This window comes from Pogona vitticeps, chromosome 2 (genome assembly GCF_051106095.1).
Source record: "Pogona vitticeps strain Pit_001003342236 chromosome 2, PviZW2.1, whole genome shotgun sequence".
Classification (NCBI taxonomy): domain Eukaryota; kingdom Metazoa; phylum Chordata; class Lepidosauria; order Squamata; family Agamidae; genus Pogona; species Pogona vitticeps.
Window position 1 is genome coordinate 243,833,240 of NC_135784.1, and position 13,383 is coordinate 243,846,622.

General features: G+C 38.4%; 2 long non-coding RNA genes across 2 annotated transcripts in view; both read left to right on the forward strand.

The window, feature by feature from the left end:
* LOC140704887 (uncharacterized) overlaps positions 1 to 13,003 on the forward strand; it is a 140,161-nt gene extending 127,158 nt beyond the window's left edge. Inside the window, exon 3 of the long non-coding RNA XR_012084366.2 lies at positions 12,937 to 13,003. This is a non-coding gene — a long non-coding RNA (uncharacterized LOC140704887). The remainder of the gene's footprint in view (positions 1 to 12,936) is intronic.
* LOC144586972 (uncharacterized) lies at positions 375 to 7,402 on the forward strand. The gene is made up of 2 exons (XR_013542086.1): positions 375 to 475; positions 4,092 to 7,402. It is a non-coding gene; the product is annotated as an uncharacterized LOC144586972 (long non-coding RNA).
* Positions 13,004 to 13,383: the final 380 nt, after the last annotated feature.

Here is a 13,383-nt window from a genome sequence, read left to right on the forward strand (position 1 = left end):
AATCTTTTGCCCCTGTTTGTTGCTAGTATGCTAAACAAAGGCAGTGAGTTTTCATCCAGAATGTAATTAGAGGTCCTCACCTGCTAATGTGAAAGCTTTTCTATTTGTATTTCTTAGAACTATAGTCACTATTAATTTATCATTGCCTGGAGCAAGAATTCTCAACTGCTGATTACTATTATGAAAGGAAATAGAAGGAATGCTTATTTTAGTTGTTATTGATCCATACAAACAGAAAATAATTACTAGAGGCAAAGGTTGATTAAGCGAGAAAATAATACCACATGCCAGAAGATGCAGAGAAACCCAGAGGAGCAAAAACTGAGATTTACAATACTGCTGCTCAAGCTGTATCCTGAAGATGAAAAGTGGGAGGAGCCTTCTAAATATTCTCTGTTTGTGAATGAAAACATCTGAATAATTTGAGAAGCCTTGGCTGCTGCTGCTGCAAAAAAATATGATGTTAGCTGGCATGGTAAGATACAGCAGAGGAAACTTTTGTGGGCTGTGCTAATCTATATACCCTTTCAGACATTACAAGAAACTAAGAGAAGCAGTTATTAGTCACATTACTGGGTGATCATTTTTCAGATATGGGTGTGAAAAACACCTAATTTTTAATGTGTTGCATTCCCTCCTGTATTCCCGCCCTGCCCTTTGCTCATATCAAGTTGAAATAAATAATCTCCACTCCCCCCCCTTCAGTTTGGAAATTCATAGGTATTTTCCATAGCCATTTTCTCTCACGTACAGTTATTTAAACATTTATTTCCAAATGTGTATACTTTTGTCCCTATTTTCCCTGTTAGTTGATGAATACCATCTTGCCTCCAATTATATGCTTTTTAAGCAGTTAATATTCTTTAAAGGTATGAATGATTTTATGAGCTTGAAATGTATGATAAGCCTCATAAATGTGTAGATTTCTGAAGAAGGGTTCACTTGGTGTCTCAATGATTCTCAGGAGGTGCAAAATAAGTAATGTTGGCAAGAATCTCAGAAACACTGAAATATTTTTATTTATTTATTTAAAATATTTTACCTCACATTTCTTCTTACAAAAACCAAGGTGACCCACATAATTACAAACACAATAATAAAGGCTGAAAACAGCAAATTATTCAAATATTAAAGAATAATTAATGACATTATATTTAAAATGTTAGGTAAAAGCATTAACCCCTTCCCCCAAAAACAGATTTAGAAACAACAAAATATAAACCATCCTGTTCATTGTCTCCTAGACAGTCAGCCACTAAGGAAAAACCTGCCTGAAGAGAAAGGGTTTCTTGTGGAAGGACTGCAAAGATGGGGCTAACCTAGCCTCCTGTGGGAGGGGGTTCCAGAGTTTGGGAGCAGAAACAGAGGAAGCCCTCTTCCATGTCTCCACCAAGTGCATCTTTTCTACCTGTAGTTTCAAGATGGCAGCTTGGTGTCAGGAAGGCAATTTCTTCAAGAACAACATTCACATTTAATTCCCATGCTAATTCTTGCTTGCCTAATTAGCAGGAAAAAAATCACATTAAATACCATCTCCCTTCTGCATAAACTTTTTCCTCAACGTTAGACTATAGCACTAGGCAAATAATTTATAGGGAAATACGTCAACTAGACAAGTCCTAAATAGCTTGGATCTAGTGTGGCATATAACCACCACCACCACCACCACTACCACCTTGTTTATAACTGGAAAATCTTATAATACAGGTTGGTAAAACATTCTGTTTGCTCTGCCATTGGAACACAACTTCACTTAATGTTTCCCTCTTGCCTTAATGTTACAGAAAATTCCGTAGTTGTAACACTTTTGCCTCCTCAGACTTCAGTCACACCCTTGAAAGTGAACAGAAACACCTTTTAATAATTTGATGGCAGTAAAATAACTCCAGAAGATTAACCAAATGGCTTTATTACACAACTGCTGTTGGGTGAAAATGTGTTCAATGATCTGCTAATCCTCCACTGCTTTTAGAAAATGTTCATGTCGTGAAGTTCTTAGTATGAAGACAGTGTATCTGCACATCCTTAAACATTTCAAATATTTCCCCAGACATAAAAGAAAAAGAGTATAGCTGCAGTACGTTTAAGCCTGTGGTTTAAGTTAGTTTCCCATTAAAAAGAATTAACCTCCAGTCACAATAAATGTACATCTTTCAAACTATTTGATATGTGCCTCTGTTTAAAACTATGTGGCATGCTGTTTTACCAAGGTAATTATTTTTAAAAGCACTATCTTTTTACATAACTAGAATATTCGGATCCTACGCATGCTATGAAAAAGTCAGTTACATTCCTTTTAATTGTTGTGTATTAGGACCATGATCATATTCATATGTATGTTCACCAGGGGGTGAAGCCCATGGAACACAATGGCTGAAAGCCATTAGTAAATTGCAACTAGATTAGAGCCGTTGAATCACCAGAGATTTGGTGAGTTAGTACATAAGTTCCTTTGATTCCATGGACTTCCTTTAATTGCAACTTACTACTGGACTTTTGGGGTACCCAGTATGTTGTAGTGGATAGACTAGGACTCAGGACACAATTCCCCAGCTCTGTCATGGAAATTCACTGGGAGAGGTGAAACTGGTAAAACATCTATTTAAATACACTTACCTTGAAAACACTATTAGGATTGTTATAAGTCAATTTTGACTTGACAGCATATGAAAACAACAACTGGATATTAGCTTCTAGGCCATACTTTTGATTAAGTATTACATTCAATGCAAATAAAATGATGTTAATTTACACTTTGCCATTCTTCCAACAAATAGCACCAAAGTGCTAACAGTGCTAAATACAAATAATTACAGATAAAACAGTTAAACAACTTTAAAATTTTGAAAACACAGAAACCATGGACCTGACACATTGAAATGTTTGCCACAATGATCAAGAGGATGGCATCTCAGTTCAATTGGCCAGGATAACAGAGTGTTTCCATTCCAGTCTTTCTTATCAGGTCATGTTCAGGAGGTTATCTATATATATAAACATACCTTTATATTGGTGCTCTCTCTCTCTCCAGAGAGAGAGAGAGAGAGAGAGAGAGAGCATATCATCTGCATGTTTATGGCATCACACTCCAAAGATCCAGATGAGTCAAAGAAAGCAATCAGCACCCTTGACTGTTGCCTGAGCTAGATCATGGGATAGATGATGATGAACAGGCTGAGATTCCCTAGGTGTGGCTTTCCACTCATTAGTGGAAAGCTACATCTAGGGAATAGAATTAGAATTGTTTGGGGTGGAATTTCCCTTCCCAAAGAAGATCAGAGTTATTACTTGGGATGATCTTGGATTTTGTTCTATTCCTGGATCCTCAGAATGTGGCATTGACAGGAATTATATTTCAACAATGATCATCATAAAATGCCAGCTGTAGCTATTGTTGAGTCAATGGAAGAAGCAAATGGAAAGAAACAAAGATGGGGAAGGCTTAATACAGTAGAAATATGTGGAAGAAATGTACTTACAGTGTGGGTGAAGCTTCATTTTCAACATGTAGAATGGGGTGGGCAATTTCAACAAGATCATGGCCAATTTTCCCCCTTTATTTATTTATTTATTTATTTATTTATTTATTTATTTATTTATTTATTTATTTATTTATTTATTTATTTATTTATATCCCGCCTATCTGCATTCATCAATGGGGTACACACATATCTCCCCCATACTGTTTCGGAATTCGTGACATGTCAGTCATTTACTACTGGCAATATAAAGTCTTTCATTCCAACAACACACGATCATCTAGAATGTTGCTATCCTCCAGGCCTTCATTATTTTTGCTATGTGCCATCATGTCACCCTTGATTTATGGCAACCCCATGAGTGAACATTTTTTTAATTTTTAATTTTATTAGATTTATACCCCACCCATCTAGACAAATAGTCTACTCTGGGCAGCATTACAAAATTTAAAAACAATAGAATACATTTCCAAAATGTCGTATTATCAACATCCCTGCTCAGTTCCTATAAATCTAAGTGTACGATTCCTTTAGGGAGCCAATCCATCTCATATTTGGTCTTCCTTTTTTCCTGCTGCCTTCAACCTTTCTCAATATTATTGTCTTTTCCAGAGAACCCTGCTGTGACGGACAGGTCAGGGACCACTCCTGTCCATCGCAATGGAACCCTGATTCAAGAGCCAATAGCTGGACAGAAAAGGCGGAACTGGGGATATATAAGAGAATGGATGACAGTTAAAGATCAGTTAGAGTCTGAGTTGAGAGTTAGAGAAATGAGTTAGGAGTTAGAGAGGACTTCAGTCAGGGATCAGTTAGAGTTTCAGTCAGGACCAGTCTTGTGTTAGTGAAGAGTGATAGAGAGACAGAGAAAGAAATGATTAAGAAAAGAAATGAATAAATACTTGTATTAACATGATTCTGCATAAGCAAATATAAATGTTACTAAAGCACAGTTGATTGATTAAATGAAATAAGTCCATCCATGATTTACTTTATATAATTTACTTATGAACACTTTAATAAACTTAGTTTGATTGAATAACACTGATTTAAGAATCATATTTGATAGAGGGAGGAGAAATCCTCTGGTGGCGGCGGAAAGGGTTGAAAACAAGTGTCATTCCCTAAAGTGAACCTGGGTTGTGTAGAGAAATAAACCGGGGAACTTAGGGTGTGTCACACCTGCCTTCTCATGTTGTGCCCAAAGTAGGACAACCTCAGTTTCAACATTTTTGTCTCCAGAGATAGTTCAGGCTCGAGTTGATCCAGGCCTTCATCTGTGGCATAATTCAATTCTTTGAAGAAATCATTGGTAATTCCTGGTGGTCTGGAGAGGGTTGTAACACTGGATGAGTATGTAAGGAGGAAGAGAAGAGTCTCACATAATTGGATGCTGTCAGAGGCTTTGCTCTACATATGAAGATCCACATAGCAAGTGAAAGATTATTCTTTCTCTTTTATGATTACACTCACCTGTGAAAAGATCTAAAAGTTATACCCAATTTTACAACACTAAGGTCAAAAGTACAAAAAGTTCAATTTTTATACACAAACTACAGGGAACCGTGAGTGATGATCACTGCAAACTATCAGGAGAAAACTGAGAAGGCAGCTGTGCTGAAACGTTTCATCTGTACTTTGGTAAATAGGAAGCATTCCACAAACCTTTAAGACATATTCATTGCTAAAATAGCAACTTGTAACTCATTCCTCTCAGTGGCCAGTGTCACAAACCACTTTACTCTTTTTTTAAAAAAAAAAGCTCACCGAATTTGATAGAAGAGCTCTGATTTAAATAATTTGTGAACAGCAACCGTGGAAATGTGTATCATCCTGATCTGGGTATTAGGGCATCCTCCACATAGTTGTAGAATTTTTCATTATCTTTATGGTATCCCCCAAAAGCATATTTTCAGGATCCAATTACCTTTTTTTTTCTAAAAAAAACAAAAAACACCAACTAAAAGTTACCTTTGCAGAATATGAGATTAAGAACCAAGAGTGGTTTCTGAAGTCTAATAGAGTGCAAGCTTCAGTATGAAGGGAAACAGTAGCTGAAGGCCACTGCTTACTGTTCACCATGCAAATCCCCTTTGGGAGTAGCTTAGTAACTTCATAACATTTTAAGAGTCTATAGCGGTTGGTTTCTTTAAATCATAATAATGCCTTTCAAGCTAAATACATTTAGTAAGTTCAACACAGTGTCACATACGTCTGTCATTCACTTTAATGCTTCTCTTACATTCTCTGTTGCTAGCAACTTTGTTTAGCCTTTAAGGGGAAATGTGGAAAATCTTGCAGATTATTTTTTTCAAATTAGGTTTTGAGGTGAATTCACACAGGCTGTTTTTCTCCCTTCAATGTAATGACCACAAGACAACCCTTATTTTTTTAACAGCTGTTGCACACAGGATAAATCGTCCAAACAAATAATGTTCTATGTGAAGACAGTCAGAGAACTCAAAGGTGAAAGCCAGTGACAGGTTAAACTGAGGGCTGGGCTGTTTCTTCCCCAAATGTTGCAGATGTGTGCCACTCCCAGACTATGATCCATCTGTGGTGGAAGGGAAACAAGCTAGGCATCCAGGTATCTTCTGACTTGGTATATGGACACAATATCCTAGCAATCATCAAATTGTACCCATATGACAGAGGAAGAATAGGGTCAGAATTATTCAATATTAGCAGAGCTAACTATGGTAGTTCTGGGTTCACACACCTTTACTACAACATATATAACCAACTATAACCAGAAATGAAGGCTAGGTGAATAAATGCCAACCATTTTGTAACACTGTGTGATGGTCTCTGATCATTATTTGTGGTGGAGAAAAGGCAAGCATTGCCACCAAACCCTAAGGCACTCTATCAGACTTACGTTGGTACTTGTTCTCAGGGAAGCTGTATAGCTTGGCTCCAGGTTATCTGCAGGATCATGCCTCCCTATTGTGGCACTGCCTGGTCTTAACTTCTGTGGGGGAGGTCTTTCCTTCCTTCCCACCACCCTTACAGTCACATAGCTCAGTGGTTTAGGCATCTAGCTGTGGAGCCAGAGGCTGGGAGTTCAGTTCCCCACTATGCCTCTTTGATAGGAGCTGGACTTGATGATCCATAGGGTCCCTTCCACCTCTGCAATTCTAGGATAATGATGATTTGGTAAAGGCACTGTAGGACTCTCTACCAAGGGAAACTGGGTTGACACCCTTTCTACTGTGAAGGCAGGTATTTGACCATTGACTGGATATTGAGAAAGCATCTTTTAATGAGGAGTGCTGTCCTTTTTCTCCTGATGTGCCTTGATGTTGTTTTAATACAGTACATTTTAAATGTGAACATTTAGTTTGGTATAGACAACCTGTGGCCCTGACCTTAATTTCTGGACTTCTCTGTAAGCAAATAGTTTCTTCTGGTTCATTGGAGCATGGGGGGGGGGGAGCGAGAGAAGGTGCTTCTCATTCCTGTCCCACCCCATGCTGGCTTTGGTTCTACCTGCTGCTGGCCCCAAAATATTAACCCAAAGGTTAACTGTTTTGGAGAAAAAGTAATTTGCTGTTGCATTCAATGAATGGACAGCTTTTAGATTGAATTGTTCTATTTACTTTTTATTGAAATACAATGGTACTTTGGTGTGTAGAACTTACCAGCTGCTAATAACCTCTATTTTGTTACCTGGCAAACTTCATGGCTTTATTCCAAGTCTCAGTATAAGAACTGGCTGCATTTCTGTCCTGTTCAAAGTGGTGCACATGACTCTCCTCTGCACTGTATCCTCACAACAACTCTATGAAAAGGGTCAGGCTAAGAAAACAAAAAAAAAGAATGGACCAAAGTCTTGTAGTGAATTTAAAGAGTGAGTTAGGATTTGAATGCAAATCTCCAGAATCTGAGTCCAACATTCTAACCACTGCCCCACCCACTTCCCAGATGGCTTGGCCAATGTGTCCTGTCACCACAGACCAAAAATGTGTTTCCTTATTCCATGAGTAATCCAAGATGGTGCTTGTGCCTGCATCTCATTGACAGGTTTGACTTCCTCAGGGAATTGTGTAATGCACGTATAACATTGATCCTGTTAACTGACCTATTGGCATGATTTTGTCTTATATTTGAAATGTTTTAGTGAAGTGCAACTGAGTTAATGTAATGATGTGTTGTAAATGTGTCTATGGTTACTATATACAATGCACAGAGGAAACTAAAATATACAAATAAGTTGTCTACAACTATGACCACACCCCACTGATTGAATTCTCCATCTGCTCAAGCTATGGAATTCATTCACATAATCAATGAATGAGAATAGCCCTATTTAGGCATTAGAGAATCAACAACGGAGCAATTAGCACAGTTTCCCTCCATTGCAGTTTCCCACAAGTATTCGCTAATAAGTCTGAAGAGGAGAAGTTCCTGCTCTTTCCAACCATCCATATGGGCAAGAACCTGGGATTCTGTGGTTTTTGTTGCATGGATGGTCTCTACATGAGTAAAGACTCTCGCCTCCTCAGACTCTTCAAAGGATGTGTGTGATAGCAACAACAGGCTAGCTTGAGCGGCTCCCCTTCAAACTATAATTTTCTAATGCCTGAACAGGGCTAATGGTTTTATCTGGTGATGGAGTTCTGAATCTCAAATCCAACTGTAGTTAGGTAGAATTCCAAAACACCGTGGCTTTTGATTTCTCTAATCAGAAAATCATATTTTAATTACAATTGCTGTTTATTTAACTCTGAAAAGTTATTAGTACACACCCTGCGCTGAAGTTCAGGAGGCTATTAATCATCTTTCCAGCAAATCTGATGGAAGAATAACCTTCGTATGAAAGCCCTTCACCACCAGCTATTAATTGATTATGGAGAGCTGTTTAAAATGTATGAGGCATTTGGGGATTCTGGATGTGTGTCAAAATAACACCACGTCGGGAAAAGGTCATCCTAAATAACTCATGATTTGAACAATCAAAATATTGTAGCCACAAGCATAAGACATTCATTTTTGATCTTTCATACAATATAATACACCCAAAAGCCAGTTCATTGTTTCTGTCAGACTCTAGTCCTTCCATCATTTTTGAGGTGGAATTTTAACATAAGCCGAGAACTGACAGAATGTTGGTGTTTCATCACTTTCTCAAATACTTCTTTTCCTGATATTATTACTTACCTTATTGGGCTAGGTTCAGTATGTCAGGGGAAGCGGGGGAGGGAGAGAGAGAGAGAGAGAGAGAGAGAGAGAGAGAGAGAGAGAGAGAGAGAGAGAAATCCTGGATATGAGTCTATTTGATTATATTTACATAGCTGCCTTTAGAAGCATCAGGCATGACTACTTGCATTGTGTACATAATCCCAGACAATAAAATAACAATGGCAGATTGGAAAGGAAAAACATATCATTTGGAACTGCAAGCAGCTATTATGTGCATTTGTGAGGGTCACTTATGGTATAAAGCTAGTTAACTGCCCTGAATGCCAGCATGGGTACAAATAGGAGCCACTTGGCTGAGGAGTGTGACTTACACATTATAGTCTCAGTTAGTTGGGCGCTCATGCCAACAGCTTATCAACTAATGACATCAATCCCCACATATCTCATCTATGCACATTAAGATGAACTGCAAGATTATTTTCTTACTCTGCCAGAATTTGAGGTACTTTGTGGCTATGTTACCAAGAGGAATGAATGAGAGTGAGAACAGTTTTTTCTACAGCATTGCTGCTCAGAGACTATTGGCAATGGCGCAGCTAAAAAAAAAAATCTTGTAAATAAATTTCACCAACTGCACAAACAATGTTTAAATGCTAATAATACAGCATGATGGTGGCTGCTGCTTTGTTACCTGGACTTTTAAGGATTAGAAGCATTAGAGGGTTTGTTTGCTTCTTTTTAAACAGCCGGTGTTTAGAAATTTTGATAAGGGGAAAAAACAAAACACAACATAAAGTTCCTTGTCATGCTCTCACCTGGAGACTTGAAAATCCCTCAGTGAGTAAAGACAGCCTAAACGAAAAAATGAAGAATGTAATACCGCTGGTTGCCTTCTGCTGGCTATTTCAGATATTTCTGAAAGAGGATTTACATAGAAAAATGCACTGTACACATTTTTCATCTGCTTCTTCTCCACCATACCAGCTGGCACAGCTGGCCTAGAGCAGTCAAAGCTTCTCAAACCTTCCTCTATTAACAGAGGGTCTTTTAAGTCGCTTTGCCCCACCTGTCCTGCTTAGGATGCAGGTTGGGTAGCAGAAGTGCACATCTTCCCTAGAAAATAGTCATGCCTCTCTATTTATCTCAGTAGGAGCTTGCTTCCGTGTTCATCTCCAAATAACTACACAAGCTCATGAAGACTTCCATACATGAAATAGTTGTTTGTCATTATCATCATCAAGGCTTGAGGCATTTTAAAGTCTAAATAGGCTTATTAGCACTAGCTTTCATCTACTTCAGCCCATTTCAGAATACAAGAGAGGTCCATAAAAATTTCCTTGGGGAGGGTATTGTTATCCTCCTCTTCTTCATTTGCTGCATTGCTAGTCTACCACTTGTGTTGCTTACAAGGTGGATTCAAATACATCAGTACAATGCAACCTAAACATTGACATGTAAAATAGCAGTAAAATCAAATAGTGACATAATAACACTGACAAGATGTTCTTAAGTATAATGAAATCACCTGCATGCTGTCCAGAGTTTTAATTTTTAAAAATTTCTGCTCCCCTGCCCAAAAAAGGTTCCATGCGAAATATAACAGAGCAGGACCTAATTGGTGGTGCCCAACCAGCTGCAGGGATTCTTGGAGGATACAGATAGTCTATATCCATTTCAATTGGGTCAGGCTGCATCATGGAACTAAAAAGGCCCTGGCCACCCTGCAAGAGGATCTTCTGAGGGAGGCAGACAGGAGGAATATAACCTGCTGGTCCTCCTGGATCTTTCTGCAGCCTTTGATACCATTGACCACAATATCATTCTGAGATGGCTATTGAGTTTAGAACATTGGGTTTTTTTTTACTCCCCCCCCCCCATTTTTGGTGGTTACATTCCTTCCTTGAGGGCCAGTCTCAGATGGTATGGCTGTCCTCCCCTTGGGACCTTCGTCATGGGACCTCTGAGGGATTGTCTGTCTCCCCAATGCTTTTTAATATGAATATGACATCTCTGGGAGAGATCATGCAGAGATCTGGAATTCGTTGCCATCAATATGTGGATGACACACAGATCTATCTCTTCTTCTTTTTCTTTTCATCTGCAGGTGATGCTGTGCAAGTTCTTGAGTGCTGCATGACCTCAGTAATGGGCTAGATGAAAATGAATCCAGATAAGACAGAGATCCTAATGTTGGGCAGATTGCTGGACCAATGAGAAGGAAATTTACCCAGTCTGAATGGGGTTATACTCCCTCTAGGATGCTTTTGTGTCAGATCCTTAAGTGGATGCCCTACTTCCCCAGGAGTCCCACAGAGATCTACAGACTTCCTGCACAAAGACAGCGTATGTTCATCATAGCTGGCATTGAAAGGGTTAATCCCAATATGAAACCAGACAACCATAGACAAGAAACTCACCTGGGTATAAAAGTATAGGTTTCTTCTTTGCTGCAACAACTCCAGGCAATTTCAGCTTGTCTTTAAACAATATATTGGAATAATACTTATTTTTTCTTCTCCAACTTCAAAACATTACGCATTATTTATACTTTCTGGCAAAAACTGCTACACTATGAATGAGATACTTCTGCCATGCTATCTTATCACTACATTTATTCTTAGACAAGATGGTTGTTGTGGAAAGCAATAGGTTGCTTTAAAATACAATAAAATCACATCATACTTCTAGAAGCACTTTCATTTTTAAGGCAAACCTTCTATAATTTCATAATCATTTTTTAAAACATCTTGAACTGATAGGGTTCCAAACCTTAACATTTGGACCCAACTCCCTCTATGGAGGCACATATATGTGCTATGGCCAAGAGTGCCTTTTATCAACTTCAGTTGATTGTCCAGCTGCACCCCTGCCTGGATAAGAAACACCTCACAATGGTGGTTCACACATTGGTAAATCTGTAAAATAGACTAACTATAATGCTCTCTATGTAGGATCGCCCTTGAATTTGGAACAGAAACTCATCAGGTCCAAAAAGTGGCTGCCAGACTGATTACAGGTACCAGCAGATATGAACACATGTCCCCAGTCTTGACATGTCTTAATTAGCTCTCTGTTAGTTTCTGTGCTCAGTTCAACGTGCTGGTTAGGATCTATAGAGCCCTTAACAGTTTAGGACTTCAATGCTTGTCAGAATGTCTCTCCCACAAAATAGCTAACTCTCCCACCTGCTCCTCACAATCCTTGATGCTAAAAAACTATGACACCAAGTAGGCCAAAAGAATTAGTACCAGGATCCATGCTTTCTTGACCATGGTCCCTTCCCTCTGGAATAAGCCTTCTACAGAAGTTCATTAGCCACCATCCCTCTGTTTTCAGGAAGTTAAATTAAAACTGAAATTTATAAAGCTGCCTTTTACTAGTATTTTAATATTGACCTGTGATGTTCATATTTGTATTAAAGGTGCTTAATTCATTTAAATGAATGTTTTATCAATTCAGCTAGAGACAGGGTTTATTTATTTATTTATTTATTTATTTATTTATTTATTTATTTATTTATTTATTTATTTATTTATTTATTTATTTATTTATTTATTCTGTGAGTTTCTTTGTATGACTGTAAATTATGTTTTAATGGGTCATGAATCACTCAGAGAGTACTCACATTGATGGGACAGTATAGAGGCCTAAAAAATAATAAATAAGTAGATTGGTCCCTACTAATTACCAGTCTAACCATTTTCACTAGTGGACAAGAAAACATAAATACCAACAAAAGCTGTCAACTCACAGACCTACCGCACTCATTGTAACGGTGGGCACAAGTCTAGTACTATATTTCTTTAATGTACGAGTGGTTAACCTTCAGCCCATGGGCCACATGGAGCCCCAGGGGCCAAAAGGCGACCCCCAGTACATTTGGCCTACTCTAGCACATCCTAAAGTTTTGTACAGGGATGCATTCCCTTCTAGTGAATGAGTCTCACTTACAGTACGTAGTTGCTCTTTGTGCATACTGAGGCAGGAGTGGCTCATGGACCAAGCAAAGCTCTCCATCAGAATGAAAATGTACAATCCAGATTATGTTAGCTGCAATTAAATCAGTGGGAACAGAGAAAATGCTTACAAAACTACATGCTTTTGATTTCCATCAGACTGAAATGCACCCGCTAGGGCTGGTTTTTGCCTGTACCCGAAGTGTACCTTGTCTGAATAAAATCAGATAGCATCACTCTTACAAAACTCAAATTACAAGTTCACAATGCAAATGAACAAAGCCATACCCCTTCAGCAGGTGAAGCAAAGCTCCTATTATTTCTTTGAAGAAACATTGAGAATGTCTCTTCCATTACAGAGGCCGTATCCCTAAATGTCCTAGGAAAAGCAAGCAGAAGCGATCAGCAAGTATCAAGTTACCCAGGTAATAACCAATAAGCCTTATTTTTTTGACATTGATAAAGAAACAACCCTGCTCTTATTTGTTTTCTTACTTTCCCCCTCCTGAATTTTTCAGCAATCTTCTGGATTTTAGGGTCCCTCTAGGACTGTCTGACATCAGAGTACCACACCTGAAATTAGATTTGTATGAGTCTTAATGTAATACTCATGGCAAAACATTAGCCTTAATCTAATTGCACTGTCTGGAGTGTACATGAGCAGTGTTTCTCTTTAATGATATGTCCTGGGTACCACAGACGTTTCTCAAACTTTCCATGTGTCTGGATGAGTAAAGGAATAAAACCTTGTCTTTCTTTAGAGTCTTTGTCTAAAGTTGCATGCTCCATATTCTACATTCCCTTGA